The sequence below is a fragment of the Ptychodera flava genome, chromosome 21 (assembly GCF_041260155.1).
Source record: "Ptychodera flava strain L36383 chromosome 21, AS_Pfla_20210202, whole genome shotgun sequence".
NCBI classification, from domain to species: Eukaryota; Metazoa; Hemichordata; class Enteropneusta; family Ptychoderidae; genus Ptychodera; species Ptychodera flava.
Window position 1 is genome coordinate 17,444,892 of NC_091948.1, and position 18,913 is coordinate 17,463,804.

At 37.1% G+C, this 18,913-nt stretch overlaps 1 protein-coding gene across 3 annotated transcripts in view; it reads left to right on the forward strand.

Moving 5' to 3' along the window:
- The window catches only part of LOC139121592 (arg8-vasotocin receptor-like), a 170,866-nt gene that overhangs the window by 56,547 nt on the left and 95,406 nt on the right, over positions 1-18,913 (forward strand). For all 3 annotated transcript variants that reach the window (XM_070686629.1, XM_070686627.1, XM_070686631.1), the window contains exon 2: positions 13,438-14,006. The gene's annotated coding sequence lies outside the window, so the exon portion shown is untranslated. The remainder of the gene's footprint in view (positions 1-13,437; positions 14,007-18,913) is intronic.

The window sequence follows — 18,913 nt, forward strand, 5'->3', positions numbered from 1 at the left end:
TTTCACATGGATCATGACAAAGGTCATGACTTTAAGGTTATTTGCCGTCACATTTATTCCTTGGAGGAACGGATTCAAAGCATTATATGTTGAAAAATCATAAGGAGACATCTGTCAACCAAAATCTACAATTATATCATAGCGGTATTTTGATGGTGAAAATACAGCTATCTGATTGGTTGAAACGTGAAAATAACCTTGCTATATTTGCGATATAGCTCGGTTGAAACGCGCGCGAGCGCTAATCTGGAAAGCTGCTTATACTTGATGTTTCAATACACTTCACCAGAAGGTTAGCATTTGGTCCAACATGACCTTTTGACTGATCATAAATGTTAATGACCACTACCATGTATAGCAATGGCAGTAGACTGATTGTTCTTGGCATACCTTTTATTATTTTAGAGGTATCTTTCATTTTCTGAGTCGCAACGTAAGCTTCATTTCCTGCAGGGTTCCCTTTTATCTCTGAAGCATACCTTCCTTTTCCGACTCAGACGCCTACCTGTCACTGTCTGGGACATAGTTTGCATTTTCCGCGTCGTGGTCATCGTCCCTGTAAAGTCTTAAGTTTTATTTTACACAGAGACAGTGCACATCTGCTTGTAGCGCTACTATTATCTGCTGGCAAAGCAGGGTTTTGTCTACATGCGTAACCACCATACGTCATGTGTCCATATCATCCAACAAAACATTTTGTAATTTCTCTTCACCTTGAATATGCTTCAGCTTCAGACGGAAGTTGTCAACTCGCAATTAAAGCACACTTGTTGTTCCAAGCATACAATGTTGACTACACTTGAGAGATATAACTCAACTTTTAGTAAATGAAACGGCATATTTTCAATACTTGGTCTGAGATCTGTTGTACGAGACCTCAAGGACAAAGTGCCATTTCTAGCACAATCTTCTACTATGTGTTCATCATTATTCTACCTATGCAGCTACACTGTTAAATTTGAAGTAAAGCGGGAAACGTATACAGTAATTATCCATTAACTTATACCCAGCCTCAAAAAGGCCCGGGATTGGGATTAAGTGTGTGAGGTGTTAAGAAGATTATGAAGCGTTTCTGTCTTCTGTTTCCTTTTGAAATTGCAATCCTTATATACTAGTAAATATGTTGCTAGATTTTTGGATTAAGGCCGAACGGGGGTTGGTTTAACGTCGGTTGTAAATTCCTAGGTTTCAGTTGATAGTCACTGATTTAATCTTCCTCATGTATCTATGCTGGTCTCAGTCTCATCCTGCAACATAGCTTCCGGAATTCTGTCACGCCGTTTGTTTTGTGTCAAATAGGGAAAGTGTCGAATTAGTTAATTAATCTCAATAACTCTGCGTTTACCAAGAATTATGGACTGTAGTTATTGGAAAGGTAGATTGAAAAGGATGGTTTTATATGAGAAGATTTTAAGTTTCAGTTTTTGCCGAATCTATACAATAGGCCGTTGTTTTCTGCTACTTTTGTTATTAACAACGGTCTTACATAACATTTTTTGATTCTTAATGCTCTAATTATACGTTTTTGACGAGTCTTTCTTTGAACTCCTTTTACTAAGGCATAGAAAAGGATATCAGCCCTTCAAAGAAAGACACTAACATTTCTTTCACATACATTGTTAATTTTGTTCTTATCAAATCAAAACTTGCCATGATGAGAAAATGACGGTGTTTGACTTTCTTTACAATGCCTTCGGTCTTTACTTTAGTAAATACTTTAACAATTAAAAGGCGGGATTAATGTGGTGAATTTATATATAAATATATGTATATATATATATATATATATATATATATATATATATATAATATAAATAAATAAATAAACAGATTACTTCAAGTACAAAGTAATATTATATAATATATATATATATATATATATATATATATATATATATATATATATATAGATATATATGTATATATTCTACACTGCAAACATTTTGACTCTTGTTGGATTTGAACCCACGACCCCAAACTAAATATCCGAACTGAATCCATCCTATCAAGCTTAAAGAGATCGATTTACCTGCATATCTTACTTGTGAGGCAGAAAGGTTTTCGAAAGAAAGCCCATTAACATGTTGAGTCAGTTCACAACAACACCCATGATTTCACACACGTACAGCTAATACATACCACTCATAGTAATCAAGGTATGTACGACACACATACGCGTTTTCGGTCTCTCACACTGTCGATTACTTCACGTAAAATGTGTCAGCTGAAAGTATTTTAAGTTTGTCCTATTTCGAATATGGCATTTTATAAAAACTCGTGAACAAAATGACATGGCAAGCTTCTTTCTCATTGCTCATCTTCTCCCCAAGCCTCTCCATATCCCTAGTTGTCTGTCTGCCTGCCAATACACGTGTACGCCTGTCTGCTTTATGTCTGTGACCTAGTCTTGCCCACCTTCCCCTCGATCCCCCTTTTACTATGAAGAAAAGAACAGAATCAGTTGGGATCCGCTGGAACGAGGATCTAAGGTCAGGTCTAACTTCGACAAATGCACAAAGGTGTATTATCGATATCTTGCACATTGCTCCGACTGTGATTTTATTGAAGTAAGTTCAGTCTGTTCTGATTATCTCAACAGTTCGCAATCACTAAAGCCACTCTTTAATATTGTATGATCCTAATACCTCATAAAGTTGTCGCCGTGGCTGCGGCTCATGCACATGGAATAAACAATCTATATAGCGTGCAATATTTCACGTCACTTGACGCCATTAAGAACTGATCGACTGACTATTTTGACGGTGACAAGTGTGCATCTAAATTTGAACTGAAATGTACTTTCCTACATTCACCTGCTGAACAATCAATGAAAAGAAATTGTAAGGAATATTCGTTTTTAACAACCGTTTTAGGGACAAAGCATAATGAAAAATTATCAAAGCGCTACAAATTAAAAAAAAATGCTACATATGTTCGTCAAAGTCAGTCATAAAAGACATGTTCTATAAAAATACTAAAAGAGGTGAGCATGTTATGAGGACAGGCCATGTAATTTTGCGCGTAAATACGTTGGTAGCTTAACAACGTTGAGGATGACAAATACTCACAAAATGATTGGGAAACACACTTGATCATTAAAACATCTGATCTCGACGTATGGTGCATGGCATTTCGCTGCCACAGTTTCATCGTTGTCTTGATTGACAGGCTTAGAGTAGGGGACAATTCCCCTCGGTGTGTCGGGCACCACTCCGCTGTCATCTGAAAACCGCGGATTGAGAATGAGGGTCATAACCCTGACGAAACGAGTCCTATTTGTGTGTTAAGTGTCGAATGGCAGTAAAATGAACAGACAGACAGTCAAACGTCGGTGATATGTGCAATCAAATAGGTTTTCGCCGTCGGTTTCATTTTCGAGGGAATAACAATTCATTAACAACCCGAAAATACCTGATTTTGGCACTCACTTAATACTAGACATTGAATGCTAGACAAATGTATTCTAATTGAAGCATATTAATGAGCATTGTTTTGGTATGCTAATTCAACGATAGTGACTCATTAGGCTGCATTAACAAACACCTCTGGAGGGGGGGGAATTCTGAAAAAAGTTCTGAGATTTTTTTAAGTACCCCTAACAAAATCCCCCCATTCTGACTGGCTATAATTTTGAAGTCCTTTCCCTCAAAAGGGAAGGCAAAATATTCTCAGATAGTGCTTCGTCCAAAAATATCAAATCATAATACATGGGAGTCTATTGAGCATACTATTAACATTTTCCCCATAAAAACAAGCTATTTCTCTACATTTATTTTTGTGTTATAAATCCTGGAAATTTACTTTGCTTGAAGTGGCTGGTAAAAAGTGCATGTGTTTACAAAACATTTGATTTTTGGATGTCATCGATAATGTTGATTCACTATATATGGTAGTCTTTGAGGAACCTATGAACACGTACTTTCCAATATAAAACTAGCAATACCTGTTCATCTATAGACGTTTGATAACTGAGATAAATGTACTTGATTAGCATGGGTTGTTTAGAAGTGCACTTGTGTATAAGAAATTTAATTTTGGAATTTCACCGAAAATGTTGATCCACTACACATGGGAGTCTATGACAAAACTGTGAATTAATGTTTTTTCCAATTTAAAACTTGCAATATTTGTGCATATATGGACCCTTAATAATTGACATAATTGTACTTGATTAGAAGAGGGTTGTTACATGTGCATATGAGTACAAGAAATTTTATTTTTGAATTTCGCCGAAACTGTTGCTCCGCTATACATTGTAGTCTATGAGGAAACGGTGATTTTCTTACAATACATAACTCGTTAAATCTGTGTATTTATGTATGCTTAATATACTTGATTAGTCTTGGGTGGGTACAAGTCCCTGTGTACTTGAAATTTGATTTTGGAATTTAACCAAAATGTTGATGCATTATACATCGTAGTACATGAGGAAATTATGAAGAAGTATTTTTACAATACAAAACTAGCTAAATCCGTGACTGTATGATAGACGTTTGATAATTGATATTTATGTACTTGATTAGACTAAGGTGGTTACAAGTCCATGTGTGTGCAAGAATTGTGATTTTGGAATTTTTCACTGAAAAATTTGGATTCAATATACATTGCTGGCTATGAGGAAACTACAAGTAACGCATAGGCTCTCATCACCCAAATTGTCATTCAAAGGTAGTTTGACCTGAAACTTCCAGATGTTGTTGATGACAACATGCGCTATTCTAAATAGTTTGTATTCTGTCAAAGTCCTCAAAAAATAAAAATTTACATACGGCCACATGAACATTTTACGATGATCTAGACCCAATGTATTGTCAATGGAAGAATGGTATCAAATACGTTATCTCCCAAATTGTTATTGAAAGGTAAAGTTGAACTTTTAGTCATTATAGAGGACAGTTTTGCACAACAGAGGGTTTGGATTAGTAGAATAATGAAAACCTAAATCTTTTGTCTGTTTATTGATACCCTAAAACTTGCGCCCGAAGAGCGCGCTAAAAATGGAAATGGCAGGAAATGAAAGTGTCAGAAGGCATTTGAAAAGGAATTCGATATTCAGTAAATTTTCAAGTCCCCCACCTTTGCAATGTCAATTTTATTCGGAGCCCCCCTGGCATATTGTAACTTTTTTTCAAGTCCCTCCCTGAAATCTCACCCCTCCAATGATGTTCGTGAATGCAGCCTTATTCAGGAAAATTCATTGCCCCAAATCGTGCCCTTTGCAGATAAAGTTGCCAAACGTTCGCAAGTCAAAGGCTTGGGTTTGTTCAGAACATAACTTATGATTCCCGAACTCTGTAACGTTGCTAATCGAATTTACGAGCATTACGTAAAATGTAGTCATTGTGAAAGGCATATCATCATCATAAAAAAATCAAACATTTTTTTCTTTCTCAGCGGAGGCGCCTTGGTCAGGGTAAATGTTTGACTTTTACGTTCTAACACTTTTTTGTCACTTCGTCCGACCCCTCCCTGCTCCTCTTCATCTGTCTGTCTGTCTGTCTCTCTATCTTTCTGTTCTCCAACACTTCCTCCCCTCTCCCTGCCTGAGAAACGTCATCTCAGAACCGACTGACTGTCCTGATAAGAAGTCTAGTAAGCTTTAGAATGATTTGAATGTTTGCTAAGATATTTTCCGTAAAATGCTACCATCGGACAATCTATTGTAGATATGATGCCATACATCTATTTTTGCTTCCTAGTAAATTTCAAAGTAAAATACTCAATATTTAGATAACTGCGGCAAAAACTCATCTCGAGTTTCATTGGTATTTGGCAGGCTCTAGACACTAGAAAGGAGTCCCAAAATATACGGTGTGGCATAGTGACAATTACATGACCGTTTTTATGTAATGTTGCTTTTGACTCGTTACAAATTTTTGCCCCTATATCCCCGAATTTCAAGTCTTCAAGATTGTACATGTCCGACAGACACTTTGGACATCGCCAATGCTCTGTAAGTGTAATCTCAGGATTACGTCATATGTCGCCATGGGCAACATGTATGATTCATTTTGAACTTTCAAATAGCCAATTATAATGTGAAACTGTATTGAGCATATTTTTTCAGGGGTCGACACGATAGGCGATATATAGCACACACTCTCGAGTAAGTATTATACCCCTTTGCGACAGTCGCAAAATTGACGAGTCCATCACACACAGTGCCACATTAATTATACTACGACACTGTCGCTACGATGATTTGGCTTTAATATCAGTATTCACGTCTATAATATTCAAAGTATCCCCGAGAACATGTTGGAACAATTTCAAAATTGCTAGGCCAAGTTCTCTTAGGGGCTTGCATGGCATATTCCACACCTTACTAGACTTAATGGCTTAATTGTTTACAGACTTATTTATGGTAAAAAGGCACCATCGAGGAATAGGTCTTATTTTTGGCGAACGTACGTCCAATTTTTTTTCAAAATAATTTTAGCTAAAGCTCTAAAGTTAGCAAATTTTAAAGTTAACGGCGTGTAAAAAGCTACAAAGACAGCGAAGACTAGTCTAGATACTTCAAAAAGGTCTTATGACGCACGCGGAAGTTGCGCAGAGTATTAACAGTATTCGGGCAAAAATTGTTTCATCCGTTGGGTTCGAGAACGGAAACGTACATACTTCTTTCCGAGATTGATTTTTGTCAGAAATGAATTCAATAGGATCCTTTAATGAAAATTGATGACGAATGAAGGAAACCCTATCAACTCCTTTATTAATTAGCTGTATTGTGGATATCCCATTACTATGACGTGATTACTAGGGGGCTCCTATCCATCAACGCTAAACAATGACGGATGCTTTGATCCAATTGAAATGATTAAGGCGCGTTCAGAAGAGAACCGGTAATTTCCTGAAAATGCCCCTTGCAACGGTGCCAAGCAACATCCCTCACATGATGCCGCCAAAGGGCAGCCAAAAGCAAGCAGAAAGGGTCAAAGTTCAGACACGAAGAAAGGAGAGAGAAGTGGGCGAAAAATAGCTAAATATCATAAGGTCTAGTTGAGGTGCAAGTGTTAATGTGCGCGAAGAACTACAGATGAAAGTAGCGATTTGAGGTCTCGTACGAGCAGAGTAGCCAACGACATCTAGGAAAAGAATCAAGTGATTAAAATGGAAAACTTGATCACGATGATGAAAATATTTAATTCACAATAGTAGCGGATCGTATCATGCATAGCGACATCAATAATTGAAGTCGCCGTTCTTGATTTAAGGACCTTGGATACAACTTTCAATAATTTAATGTTTTGATATAAAAAATTACTTTCGATATTGGGCGTTAAATTTCAGACTTCCCATGAGCAAACTTAAGTAACGTTTGTGTCCTTGGTATTAAAATGTCATAATGAGAAGAGATTCTGCTGTTCGTGATAGTTTACATTTTATATCGAGTTTCAAAACATGCTACATTATGAAAGGTCTTTAATGGAAATGATTAGCGAGAATCGAGGGGGAGCCGAATCTCACGGCACGCCGCGCAAGATGATTTTTCTGCTCCAACTAAAATAAACATTACAGAGAAAAGCAATAGCTCACCAAGTTATAAAATTGTTAAAAATTTAGGATTTTTAAATCTAAGGTACCTGCTACCGCATTGCGATGATTATAATGATGTCAGCTTACCTGACTGTAGTGCGGATTTTGTGTAGTGAAATCTCGAGCAACTACTTTAATTCAGTAAATTTTCGACTGGATTCGAACTCACAAGGTGCGGCATCGAGTCACCTGGCGAAGACGGCTCACTCAGAACCACTCGGCCAAATCCCTAAACTTAAAACGAGTGGTTCAATACCGAGCTAAATTGTTAACTTCGCAATCTTCCGATAAACTGGACCACGCTCTACAACATTGGCAGGACCCTTCATGTTCCCTTTAACTTTTTTTCGAACAGGACTTATGCCGCTGTCTAGGCGAAATTTGTTTTTGCTTCCCGTTGAACTGACAAGCCACGTATCGCCACAGACAAATAGAAAAAAACTGTCTCTCTATTTGTCTGTGGTATCGCAAACTAAAAATCGAACCCCCTTGTTGAAAGGTGGGTTATATTCCAAAACAACGAAATCGTTGAATCATTCACAAATTAGTCTATTTTAATAAAGTCCGGAGAAATATCTTTTTACCGCATTAATCATCGCAGTTGACGTCTTGGAGATATACTGTAGGTTTTATAACCACTTGATAAGTAGCTCATCTCATGTCATACAGCATTTTATCCTGGCATTAATACTTACATAATCTGTGATAATCTTAAATGCGATTTAGTCCCCAGCTTCCTGGCAGACTACAGACCCTGGACGTGATCAGAATTAGCAGTCTCGATCCGTATGTGAAGATAAATAGGACCACATTTTGTGATGCATTGTCGCTTCACAGAAACATTGCGACGTCGATAATATCATTGATTTATTACGTAAGAAAACTAAGATAAAATTTACAATTGGTAATACTTGGGGGCGAATGCGAGACTCCTTTCAAAGATTCTCGTAAAACATCATTCCGTAGAAATCCAATTGTGATTTCTTCTTATAAATTGTAACATTACCTGTTCATAAGGTCAATAAAGTTGCATCGCTTCTGAAAATCTCACATTTTTACAAAAAGGTACATGACGTTCTTTAAATACAAAATAACAAAACAACAATATTGTTTGACAATAAAGTTTTTACATTTTAAACAAGAGTCATTTCAATATTGCTTATCAAGTTTTAATCACTTTTTTATGTCAGTCTTTCATACCCTGTCATTTTAGAATTATAATAGATAATGCAAAACAAAATTGTTATGTTTTCTACATATAATCTGGTTTCAAATTATATGTTAGATATTTTTAAGTGGTATCAAGTTTTCGAATTTTATTAATTTTTGTCATTAATATCAAAAATTGAGATTTGCTACCCTAAATATGTACCCCTTCATACTTGAGTATACTAGTGCAAACGTACAGATTCTCTGCTTTTTGAAAATATATAGTGTGAGGGTGTTTTCTTGCAATGTTAGATAAGGAATATTACTTGAAAACATGTGTTCAGGAATCGCTGTATTAAAATGACTTATTACAAATTTCACTTAGTTTCTAAGACGTGCTGTCTACAACCAAGGGATTCTGCGGAGAATATGCCGTCCGTAAGCTCGAGTTGAATTCATACTCGAAAATTTCTCGTCAATTCGATACACGCCTCCACCCAAACACCTTTACACTTGTATATGTTCTTTGACGCCTCTATATACGTTGCCGACAGTTTAATATTACATGTGATATAAAACTCCATTTAAGGCGGTCATATTAAAAACCTAGCAAAATTCAAATCACATATCTCTCCGCTGAAATTGAACCTGAAGAGGTGCCTCCTCGACTATTTGATACTTTCACATATTGCAAATCAATTACATACATTACTTGACTACATTAATTGTCAAGATGATTAATATACATATCAGGCGTGAAATGTATATCAACCCCGCGACATAAAGAACACTGCTGGGCGAACAGCTCATATATTTCGACCATCTGTCATATCTCTGTGCATCCGGCGAAATTTAACACACAAGCCCAGTAGCTCAAAGATGCTACCTGTATTCTGTTTAAATAGGGACATCATAACTCAGACATCTTGAATGAATGATAGACCTCTCGCGGACGTCTGGTTATTAACCAAAATAAAGCATGTTTGACAAACATGCTTGGCCAATTTTGTTTGAAGAGGAAAACGAAGCCGTTGGGAGAGGCCTTGGCTCGTTTTTCATAAAGTAATATTCGTGTTCTGTGATTTATCTTCCGTGGCTTCGATATGTGAGAACTCTCAATGGCTGCTTGTGACCAGAGATTTGATAATAGTCTAGCGATAGAATACACTTATATCTATTTCTTTTCTCAGAATTAATATTGTCTAGGGCTCCCATTATTAGAAACCCCGTCCGGAGCACTTAAAACACCAGAAAGATCCTGACGGGTTTTCATGCTCATGAACTCGTCAGGTTAGAATTCCAAGCGATTAGCAAACATATTGCAATTTGCCCAATCGCGTTTCTTGACACCGCTAGCAAGTTCTTGTTACGCGTTCTCGACTGTCGCTTTTGGTCAATGGAGAACTTCAAAGATGAGAAAAAATATTCTCGATAATATGCAGAATTATGGTTTGTAAACGATATTGAAGCTTAATTATAGTAAAACACAGATTTGACGTATCAGAATCTCTTGATGGTTCACACATGTTGTTTGCCCTTTAGAATATGCAACCAGTGCACATTCAAGTTAGCCGTTGCTTGCTGCAGCTCGCCTTTCTCTTTGGCGGATTACATGCCAATGGCATTGATTCTCTGTCCGGTGTTCTCACGTCTATGTGCCCGAATATGTGTGTCCATGACCAGATTTTGTGTTCCGCATTGGTAACTGAAAACTCAAAAGTTCTAACCAAACGTACATTACCTTCATGGACAAACCTGGGACTTATTGGTCTCAGATGGATGCAATATTGATGTGGGTTATTGATAACAATCAAAGCAGAAATGGGTAATGCCTTTGTAACGGTAGCATAAAATTGATGAATCTTTGGAGAAATGTTATTAATGCAATGCGCATGGCATGGAACTGAATTACTAATTCGTATATTTACAGAACGTTTGTTATTAAGTTACAAACCCGGATAAGTACAGAAGCAAATGTTGGCCAATTTAGCATATAGAATTTTGATGAACACGATTGGAACTAATTTTGGATAATTGGGTTTTCATATTTTTCAAATTTCTCAAAAGTGTTAGGTTTTATATAGCTGAATGTTGCAATATTGCAAATTTACTCATAAAAACAACTGTTGAACGTAAAAAGAAAAGCAGATGAGATTACGTTCGTAGATTAAATCGACATTACTTCACCATCCTATTATCCTAGATTAGTTCCAATCGTGTTTAGGATAAGCACGCTATATTGCAAAAATGTTCATCGATATGGTCTGCATAATGAGGGGTAATTAACACTACCAATTACTTTTATTATAATGAATTTTGTCTTAGTGTCTTGCATTATGTCTTGTGTCTCTGCACCAAAGTTGATGAAGATGACAAGAGACAATGGTGAAAGTGAAATATATTTAAATATTTAGGTTCCTCACTGAAACAAGTACAGAACCAAATGTTAGACTATACAGAATGTTGACAAGTGTTATTAAGGCAAGGAAGAAAAAATAAATTGTTCATCGGAATCGCCGCTTCTACTCTGGCATATTTGGAATTTTTTTTTTGATCGCGGCAAATTCTTACTTCCGCATTTCCTCGTTTTGTAAAGGTTAGTACATGTCACATCATGAGTATTAATTTGATCGCCAACATTCGACGTGATGGCCAACATTAGTTCAAAAGACGCTACTCAGTGTTTGTCCTGATATTACGTTCGGCAATTTTTTCAACAAGATCGTGACAGCAGATGGACGGTGCATCTGACTGAATGAAAATTACATCGAAAGTATAACAATTTACGGCAATGACAAAACACATGGTTGCGTCGATGTTAAAGTACGATCTGAATGATGACTGCCGGTATATAACTTCACTCCGATCACAGTAAAGTGTTGTTAGGCCATTGTGTAAAATGTGTAGAGACAGTGGTAAAGTGGCCAAAACATGGGGCCAAAGTAAAATGAAAGAACTCAGATGCTAGGTCCCACCAGGACAATATTAAAGGACAATACTGAATTGTTGGATTTCATTAGTTTGCTGTACATTTCAGTTTTATGTTGAGAGAATGTTGAAATTCTTGACCGCGGAGTGACGTCACTTTCACCTCACGCACGCGAGTGAGGTGAATTGAGATTTGACTATACATGACAGTGAACAATGCAGAAATTATGTGACAAGGGACAGAACTTAGTGTTTATCATTGACATAATGTTGAACTTTTGAATACTGGTGTAAAGGTTGAAAAATCCACACTTCAATATTTTGTTCTCACGGTAGTGTGACACAAAAATGACGTGAAAAACCGCAAGTTCCCGGATGTCTGCGGTCAAGAATACTCAGAATATGTTGTGCAAACACTAACATCGTTTATTGTTGGGAAATATAGTATTGAATTCAGTTACCAGTATCAGTGTTTCTTGTCTGAGATATTTCTGGTAAAAAGGGAAACAGTTATCTTGCCTCGTCTGCATCTGTGCAGAAATGCCAGAGAACCGCGTTTACCTTCGGCCTAAAAAAAATAAAAAAAAAAATTTCGCTCGCCGCTCCTGGGACTTGGTCCAAAAAATCCGATGAACAAGATTTTTTTTCCTCTGGCCTAACATAAATGTAAATCCGTAAAATGCAATAAATTTGATAAAGCTTGAAAAATACATCGAGCATTTAAACAGATACTGGTATTGAGGACTCTAAATGACGCATTCGCCTTTAGAATGTTAATTTATGCAAATATGTGATTCCCATTCATTGGTTGGGGTACATGTTCCCAACTGACAAACCAAGACGCAACTGTGACCCTTATTTTGCTGTTCATAACTATGGAGATTGTAAACTGTAGAATTCTTTCCAAAGAGTTGACAGATTTGTTTGACAAATGTAGTATTCTATAAATGCATTTACATTAGCGATCAAAATATTGCTTATTCGCGATAATGAATGTAATCCATCTGTATTTCCATCTTCCCAACGCGCCGTAACCTACACGTACGCACAGCTTGTCATATGTATGAGTAATGTAATTACTCATTGTATTATTGTATGAGTAATTGTAATGTTTTTGCTGTTAGACTCAAAAGTAAAACTTTACAAAACATGACGTGAATACACTATTCTTTGGAGGAAATTCTATAGTCAAAAGCGATCTCTCTAATTTTAGTCTTGTTAAATGTAAAATACAGAACTGAGTGTTAGTCTCAAACAGTTAACACTGGCTGGGGAGTCTGGGGAAGAATGGAGGGAGGTTGCAATTATCTGTAAGATCGAAAGAGCCTTATGGTTCATCAGACGTGACTTTTCCTAACATAAATCGGCGACTCATCCATATCAATTGCCGCTGTCAATTTTGTATTCACCCTAACCGGTTTAAAGGATTGTTTCTTCTTTCAGCAGTAAAAACCAGGTAATCTTGTTTTGGGTATTCGTAACAGTCTGTGTCTTTGAAAACTGCCACACAAGGGTATCGATGATGACGCACGCTCATATTTGCTGTGAAAGACGCCAATGAGCGATGTTTGTTTCACGCGGGCCGCAACGTGCGTACACGCACCCTAGCTATATACTGAAACGGGCTTTGTGCCAACCACAAATCCCAGTTCTTGACAGAAATCGCCAGGTCTAACAAAACATGTGTAAAATGTTGACCTATCTGTAACTCACCCTTCATGCCCTCCGCATCAAAAATTGATTAGTTTCAATAGTATGTCTATATTTCTGCCGCGGTGTGACAGGCTCTGACACGTGTTTAACATTCCGCCTTTCTTACAGGGACCAATAGCTACACGAAGTGCCAGCTTTCTTACCACTGGAATTGGGCAACCTCTAACTGCTGCACACCGTCGAGACACACGCAAGAAAACAGCCCCATGCGAGGAGAAGACAGAAAGAATCAATTTTCAAATTGTTCCGAAAGTCTGTACAACTTAAACGGAGGCCGCACTGATTAACGGGAAACCCGAAAACGACTCATCTTTGCTCGACTCAGAAACCAACTCAAAAAGAGAGTGAAGCGGGCGAGAGCGTAACGGACACTTCTACACAACCGGAAATTAAACGAACCGAATGATAAATTTCTAATCGGAGAGTTTCCAGCGCACCAGCTGTTGCTTGCAAAGGCGCAACCTTAGAACTCTAGGACGTTGTTAGGCCAAACCAAGCTGTTTCAATGTTAATGACTTTATTTATTAAATCACACTGTATTTATTTGTCACCTCACTTCTGATCAGAAAAGTGACTGCGTAGCATGTGTTTCCTGGAAATTGCACATGAGACCAATTTTGGAGTGCATCCTAAGGCTTTTTGAAAACAAGAAGCAATTTGCGCCCTGCCCAAGAAAGGTAAGTAAAACCGTTGTTATTTATAGAAACTTTGTCATTTACATACAGACATAGCTAGGTGCCACTTTTTGGGGGAATTGACAATTTTATATGCCCCAATTCGAAAATATATGTTATCATCACACAAAGTATATCTCAGCATAATTGTGTAGTCCAGTGTAGCTCTCTCATCCATCTGTATGTCTGTATATCTGCCTGTCTTTTTGACATTATGTGTGAATGTCTTTCGTTCTGTTAGTAATTATACTTTTGCTTATGAAAATACACGAATTCACAAGAATCACAAGTGTGTTTTCTATGGTTCATTGTGTTAAACGTCGCATTTGTGCAAGCGTTAGCTAACGAGGCGACCAGTCTCTGAATCCGAATCATTTTCTAATCATTGTGTGTTGCAAAAATGTTTCGGCAAAGCTGATGACATACAGTTTATGTATGAGCATTCCAATTAAACAAATATTTTGTAAATCGTAAGCAAGTATTTTATCCCACAGTTGCAACGAATAATATTGTTTATCTGAGGTAGTTATAGTTGAAGTGTTAAATTAAGTTGTCTTTTGGGTGCTTTATAACAGCATGTAAACTAACCTCGATACTATGATGTTAATTCTTTTGTGAGAAAATGAATTCTGATGAGCATATAATAATATTAAAATATTCAATTTCAATTGGTTTAGGTAAATAAAATGCCCTCGATTATAATTCACTATGTAATTCACAATGTGATGAATTTGGAGCTACATCGCTGACGGTTATTTTGTGACCTCAGGAGGCGTTGTGTTAAAAAAAAAGATCAATGGACAAAATAAAGAAAATAGTAATTTGGATGCCCAATTTAGTTCAATTTTGGTAATTAATTCCATGACAAGTCAATTCCCCCAGAAGTAATGTACAATTAGGATGTTGTTTGTATATTTACAAGGTGAGTGGTGTTAATACGAGGAAACCCATTGATTTTTGCACGTACTGAAAGCAGTGAGAGACGTATACTATAGCCTACCGGGTTCTCCTGAGATGCTGATACTATATGCTTGGCTGTGTTATTTATACATATGAAATAGATTCCAAAAAAGAGCATGGGCTCTGTTCTTGGAAGTTACATGTAAACTGACTTAAGCCTGCTAATTGCTATCTTCCGAAAGCCTGTACAATAATACCTGTATTGTACCCGTATATCAGGAGCGTGCTGAAAATCACAACCCAACAGATTTTGTAACAACGCACTAATGTAAACGTTTGCATGACACCTTAGTTTCTGATCTCTCCCACTTGGATTCCGCCGAGGACGTTCAACTCCCATGAGTCCTGTTATTGACATCAGCTTTGCAAACAGCGCAATCAGTCGCAACTTTCTGCTGGTCCCGCGAGGACGAATTTATATTCCATGGTGGTGTGACAAGTCAACCCAAGGTCATTATGATTCATAAACTATTCATTGCACCAACATCTGTGAAAATGCTCAGACATTGAGTTCGTGCTAAACAGTGCATCACAAATGCCCGCCTGACACAAAACAACTTGTACAAATTTATCCTGGTAGTCTAGCAAAGTGTAAATGTATTGGAGAGATGCAAATAGTTTTAATACTTTACAAGCCAATCTACTGTAGAGCCGAATAAACGTTATCCGTGGGATGAGAGAATAGATGTCGTAAATTTTTACTTTGATAATCACGATAGCAACATCACTGTAAAATTGATTATTTATAATGACGGACAATTTGCCAAATTGCATAACGAAGCATTAAATCAACATTGTCACACAAATTGAGAACCGATACATACTGCACTGACTGGGCTAATTTTGGCATAGGATTGGTACAATTTTTTTTCGTGGGTAGTGATAAGCTTTAACATCTTCGATCTTCTCACTTTGTCATCACATCGATTCGGGATAGAAATAGATGAGCCACCAAATGAGAAATCAAGGAACAACAAGTAAAGAATGAATTATTTACCTACACGACGAGTCCCTCCCGGAAACAAGCATTTAAAAACAATCATTGTTGACTTACTGTTACGACGATGTGCATAGAATTTCATATATTCACGGTCCCTCGGACCTTGATATATTAGACGACATTTCAAATTATATCCGACGTTCTACACACACAGATACATAGATTCGTACATTTCGAAAAAATGATAAGATGAGGTCGAAAAAGTGGGGAGCTGCTTTGCTATCCTTTATATAGCAATTATTGCCAATAATTGCAGAATTAGAGGGAACAACCAAGGTAGATTTCCACATTTGCTGGGGTGTTTTATGTCGAAAACACTGAAATTTGTTTTTTCCCTTAAAATCATTCCTGTAATATTGATCTTCCTGTGTGAAGAATATCATGGTGCGAAAGTTTCTATTTCTGACTGAAATTGTGCGATAAAAATTTATAAGATGAACAGATGCACGTTTTTGCGTTTTGAGACTACCGCTAAGTCTTGATTGGCAAGGGATTAAGCTAAGCAGCAGCGCCACTGTATTGTCGCATGCACTTGGACAACATCCGCTGTGAAAATCCCATTGACACCTACTGTAACTGCTTGTGTCAAGATCATCGGCACTGATAGTGTGAATGCGTAGCAATCAGGCGCAGAACGGTGGATCGAAGTTCGAAAAAAATAGCAGCTGACTGAATCACAGCATGGAGGTCTTTTTTACCCTCATGATCACAGACACTGCCAATCTATATCTACATATAAATACATATTCTTTTAGTTGTGCTGTCAACCGATTTTCAATTCGCTATGTCACTCATTACCGGGATCGCTCAATCAGAACCTTCCGCGGCTATGAACCCTTTCCGAGATCGAATGCTGACACAAAATTACATTATACTTACGCTTGTGTCAACGGCATCGAGATGCCGTAGCTGTCCCGACAGTTAGGTCGAACAGTTAATACTCTGTCTACATCTTACAGCTAATCCGTCATAATTATGCATAATCCCTTCCTGGGCACTCCTCAAGTTTATTTAGTCATTGGCCACTGTGTACATTGTGCTCTGAGAGGGGACATCGCTCCCGAAAATCGCTCTTTTTAGCCTTATTTTAACCGCTGACACTGATTTCAATGAGTGAAAATACTGTTTGGGTTAAAACTTTGATAGCACTATCTAGTTTTGGTGTTTTATCTGTCGAGTAAATTGTTTATGGTCATTCATAAAGCAAAAACCGAACCAGTTTACTAAATCGCTCTTTTCTCAGTTTGGCATTTTGTCAGTTTGCAGCACGCTCAAAAGAGTTTAACTCGAAAACGCGAGACAGGAAGTCCACCAGATTTTCACAGATGTTTGTCGAATAGGTTGTCTCTAACATTGTGTCTCAGTTTTTTAATGTAGGTCTTTAGAGTCAAGTTATCGCTGCTTAATTAGACGGCATTGTGAGACTAATCGGTTGATTAACTTTGATTCAGCACTGTGAAAAAATTAAGGCTTTTTTCAAAAATCTGAGACACGGTTTTGCAGCCAGTATTCTGAAGTGCAATTACTCGTTGACACCTAGACAATAGCCCCCTTCCACTTTTTTACGTCAGTTTACCCAATTTCTTTACACTTTCACTGAAATCTTCATGAAAATTCATTGTCCATTAATTTTCTTGATCAAACAAAAAAATTCATAGGAATAGCTTTCTGGTGATATATAATATTTGGGTAGAAATACACAACTTGATGGCAAACTTCACTTTTGAAAAGAGGTCGTCGCAAAGGCGGAATGCTTCCTTCAGGTTCCAAGACAAGAAATTGGCCTCTTTAATGTAACAATTCTCTGGTGGTTAATAAGCTCAGAACCCCCGTACATTATACATTTTCTTAAAGCCTAGATATAGGGGAAGATTTTGGTAATCACAGTGTCATCATTGTTTACATAACTATCATGTGACAGGTAATTTACATAACCTTTCAAAAATCGGTTTTCCCTATGTTTTGTCTCAATACTTCAAAATATCTGACTCACACGTGCTGGAATGCAAGTTGTCAAAATGTTCTTCCAAATTGTGTCTCAGATTTTTTATATCTTGCTTAGTTTTTATTTCAGCACAATTTTAAAGAAATTAACTTGGGTTAAATTCACCGCTGTAGATGTTTTTCAGGCATAAAAATTGTTTAAGAAGGTTTAAAAAAATTCTGAGACACACTTTGGAAGATCCTTAGGACAGCTTGCATTCATACAAATTTCAGCCACATATCTAAAAGCATCGAAACAAAACATATGGAAAACCGATTTTTGAAAGGTTATGCAAATTACCTGTCACATGATAGTTGTGCAAACAATAGTGACACCTTGGTAACCAAAATGTTCTCCTAGATCTAGGCTTTATGAAAATATATAATTTATGGGGGTTCTGAGCTTATTAACCACTAGAAAATTGTTCGCTTAAAAAGGTCAATTTCTTGTCTGGGAACCTTAAGCTTCTTCTTGTTACATTTGAAACAGACGAATATTTTCTATCTACAAAGTGCTTTCCGGCGTCATGTGTAAAAGCAGCCCGAAGAGCGGAAGAAAGTTGAACTGTCTAGACATGTGAAATATTGCGATTACAATATCCGACATTGACGGCCAAAGGGCCACTGTTTACTACTGATACCCATATTTTGGAATAATATTTCAGTGCAGTCCTATGAAGCATTTTCAATTGGTCGGTAAATTACCATTCTAAGCTACGTGCACGAAATTGGCTCCGTTTTTATTCCGGCAGATTGCTCTCAATATTTCATTTGTCAAGGAGTTGGATAGGAAGCCAGCTTCAAATTTGAAAATTAATTTTACGTGCTTCATATATTATTTCTCAGTATCAATGACCCGAGTTTGATTGCGCTATTAATTTTAAGAAGATTTCCATTTATATTCGATGACAAACGGTAGGTTGTCCATAGATGTGTATATCTCTATAGAGAAACGCTTATTATTTAT